This window comes from Carassius gibelio, chromosome B1 (genome assembly GCF_023724105.1).
Source record: "Carassius gibelio isolate Cgi1373 ecotype wild population from Czech Republic chromosome B1, carGib1.2-hapl.c, whole genome shotgun sequence".
Lineage (NCBI taxonomy): Eukaryota > Metazoa > Chordata > Actinopteri > Cypriniformes > Cyprinidae > Carassius > Carassius gibelio.
Window position 1 is genome coordinate 36,877,679 of NC_068396.1, and position 4,036 is coordinate 36,881,714.

The following is a 4,036-nucleotide window of genomic DNA, read 5'->3' on the forward strand; positions in this document are numbered from 1 at the left end:
GATTCAGTCCGTCTGACATGTAACAGCAGCTGTGATCTGACTGAAAGAGCAACATTCATCTGGTACAGAAACTCACAGCCATTAACTGAGAGAAGAGACAGAAACAATCAACTCCTGCTGCAGTCAGTCAGAAGAGAGGATGCAGGCAGATACAGCTGTGGTGTACAGGGACACACTTACATCTCTCCTGCTGTTCAGCTCAATGTCACCTGTGAGTACAGATTCAGTCACCTTGTCTTTCTTTCTTTCTTTCTTTTTAATTTGTAGAGTTTGTGTCTGTAACTAAACTTAAATGATGACTGTTTAAGATCCTCCAAAGTGTGTCTCGGTGTCCATCAGTCCATCTGATATAATAGTGGAAGGAGATTCAGTGACTCTGATCTGCAGCAGTGATTCAAACTCTCCTGCAGAAATGAGCTGGTTTAAAGGAAGAACATTTGTAGGATCTGGAAAAATCTACAGCATCTTAAAGATCAGTTCTGACCACAGTGGAGAATACAAGTGCAAGTCCAGTAATGAACATGGAGAGAAATACTCTGAAGCTGTGACTTTAAATGTCATGTGTGAGTTAATGATGCTTCAATAAATATGTATTTAATCCTCTAAAAATTTTCATCCCAAATCTGTTGTTACTGATAATGATACTGTCTCTGTTTTTTCCTGCATTAGATGCTCCAAAGAGTGCCTCAGTGTCCATCTTTCAGTTTGGTCAATTTTTGGAAGGAGATTCAGTGACTCTGATCTGCAGCAGTGACTCAAACCCTCCTGCTCTGAACTTCAGCTGGTTTCAGGAGAATCAAAGCTCCTCTGTTGGATCTGGACAGAGTTTCAGTGCACTACAGAGTGGACGCTTCTACTGTGAGGCTCACAATCAACACGGATCTCAGAGATCAGACGCTGTTACTGTCACAGGTGAAGGTTTAATTAAAGGGGTCATAAGGCGTTGCTAAAAATAACATTGTTTTGTGTGTTTGGTGTAATGCAATGTGTTTATGCCATTTAAGGTTCCAAAACATATGATTTTACACATACTGTACATCATTGTTGCTCCTTAATGCCCCACCTTTCTGAAACTTGATTTTCACAAGGCTCATCGTTCTGAAAAGCGAGGTGTGCTCCAAGTGACCAGCTATCCAGTGCATTGTGATTGGCTGAATGCCTCAAGCGTGTGATGGAAATGTTACACCCCTTACCATACTGTGATGCTGTGTCCCAGTGCGAGGAGATAAATCCGATGAAACCCATTAAAAACAAGCCATTTTTGCACCAAGTGGGGACATAATTACTGATTATAATGACTTACACTATCTTTTTATGCATTGCGTTGTTTATCATGCTGCGTAAATATAAAATTATGTCTGCATTTTTGATCCAAGAAGCAACAAACAGCAAGCGCTACCCTACACTCAAAACTCACATTTGAATCATATGTCACAAAATATTTAAATATGAAAACATACTTACAGGCTGTGAGTCAGAACAGACGGAATTGTAGTCACCCTCCAGGTTCAGGAAACAGTCCTCTGTAAAATGTGCTCCACACACACAAGTATATTTGATTTGAACTGTTCAGGAACAGTGCTGTAAATACAACTTAACCAATGATTTCTAGTTGTGTACTCTTTTGGAAGCCCGAACAAAGTAGTTTCACTTTCACAACGAAACACAGCATTTCCACGACAACAATACTACAGAGAATCAAAGTTACTCCTTTACATGAATATTTAAGCAACGTAATGCAAATCTACCCACATAGTGATGTAGTGGGGGTGTGTTTAAAGAAGGTGTTTTAGGAGGGTGTGGACAAGTCTTAACTTTTATAAAGAATATCTCTTTAGGTTTGAGACTTTAGTCTTTGCAACTTTAGTGATCTTATCTGTTCACAAACAGCTTCTAACACTCTCAAGAGAAATGTAAACTTAAAATCGCATCATATGTTTTCTTTAACACACTACTGTGTCTTCACATCATTCATCGGTTTGTTAATTATTGATGATCTTCCTCTTTCAGTTCATCATGGTGCTGCTGGGAATCTAGTGTTTGTGATCACATTGACATCTGGAGGAGTGTTTATCATCATCATTATAATATTTATAATGTAAATAACACAATGAGGAGTATATAAACATTATTTACTTTCAAACTAATGCAGAAGGATATTTGATTACTAATTATATATATATATGAAACAATTAACTCTTTGTTCCTTTTTTGACAGTCAGAGGAAAAGCATGAACAGAAGATCTGCTGTACACGAGTATGTGGTGAGATGATTAATGCACCACACACACACACACACACACAGATATATAAATAAATAAACAAATAAATAAATGTGAAACAATATAAATTATATTTCTTCATTTGTATAAAGATGTCTGTATTATATCTCTCATTCCCTGTAGAACAATGATCCCAGTACAAGCACATATATGACTCTAGATCTCAAGTCCAGTTCTTCTGATGTGTACAACACACTCACAGTAAGTAAAATCTCAAAAACTACAGCATAATCATGCATGTGCAAAATAATTTGTGCATTAAAAAGTGATTTAATCTATTAAATAATCAATGTGTCTTTCACATAGTCTGTCCATCCCAGAGCTGCTGTTCATCAGTCGGGCTCTTCTGAATATCAGAATCAGACAGTAAGTATACGATCCAGAGGTCTTCTCAATATATCATCAGTAGTCAATGAGTATTAAACAGTGTTTTCCTTCTGTTCCAGTATGGATTATATGAGTCATTGCTATTTGTGCCGCAGCAGTATGTCTTTAATACTTACAGCAGAGAATCAGTGTATATATTTCCAGTAGCTAGTTTCTGTTCTTACTTCCAGTGTGCAAGAGAAACTTTTAGAAATCTCTTGAAAACACTAGTTTGGACATTTTTTAATGAAAATGGTGTTTATAAATTTATCTGGATCAATGTAGATGTAGTCTGAGGCTGTCAACACCAGACGTGAGAAAGCAATTTGTATTTATTATTTAAATGTATTATTTTTTTCAGTGTTAGGTCATCACTAGAATCACATTTGATAAATGTGTGGTGCTGTAGAGCTGAGGAAAACACTGTAATGTTAAGATGATATTAACTCAAAAGACGATACATGCGGTTCCTTGTTCTGACTCTTGTTCGTTTATTTAACAGGTATGCAGCAGCAACCAAAACATCCTGTATTAACTGTATTAGTCACACACAACACTGACAGGAATTTCACAGTTCATGCATTACTGTATTACCTATAATACTCTCCGACTGTCATTACAAACACAGGCATAGTTTTGAAGATTCTGATTAGTGACATATGTTGAGACACTGTCAGTGGGCTCTGATTCATTGCAGAGGTTGGTTTTCTGGATGGGGTTATTTCCTGTGCCACCCACCTCTACTACCCACTAGATCCTGTCAGTTCTCTTTTGCCAGTAAACTGAAGTTTAAAATAAAATATCTCAAGGGTGTTTAAGAATAAGATGTCCGTCTGTGGTCAAAGTGATGAAATATAATCTTACTCAATACATGTTTCAAATTCTTCTGAAAATGTTTCCAGAAAGAAATGATGGACAATGTAAAACATCATCAACAACAACAAAAACTTTATTTTTATTTTTTATTTTTAATTTTTTTATATACCTGAACATCTCTTCTATGCAAAAACAAGTGAAACTGTGAAAATGCCCTACTAGGCTTAATGCAAAAAAAAAAAAAAAAAAAAAAAAAAAAAAAATCCATGAATCACTGATTAATCTTTTTTTTTTTTTGTATTATTATTTGTTTTTTTTTTTATAAGCATTTTGGGTTTATTATAAATAAATTCCATTGGATCATGGTATGATGTCTATATTGTCTTGTGTGGGCAGCACCCAGGAAACAGGAAGAAACATTTCAGTTTGCATGGGCATCAGAGGTGTAAAGTCCAGAGGTCAGAAAGTAAAATTCCTGCCATATTTTTGTTCCAGTCATGAACTCAGCAGATGATTTCATCAGAGGAACCAAGTCATTCCTTTCAAGTCAGAAACGAGTCTCGAGTTAAGTC

At 36.1% G+C, this 4,036-nt stretch overlaps 1 long non-coding RNA gene across 1 annotated transcript; it reads left to right on the forward strand.

The window, feature by feature from the left end:
- Positions 1-2,404: 2,404 nt before the first annotated feature.
- On the forward strand, positions 2,405-3,705 carry LOC127948742 (uncharacterized). The gene is made up of 3 exons (XR_008152176.1): positions 2,405-2,483; positions 2,589-2,648; positions 3,151-3,705. It is a non-coding gene; the product is annotated as an uncharacterized LOC127948742 (long non-coding RNA).
- Positions 3,706-4,036: the final 331 nt, after the last annotated feature.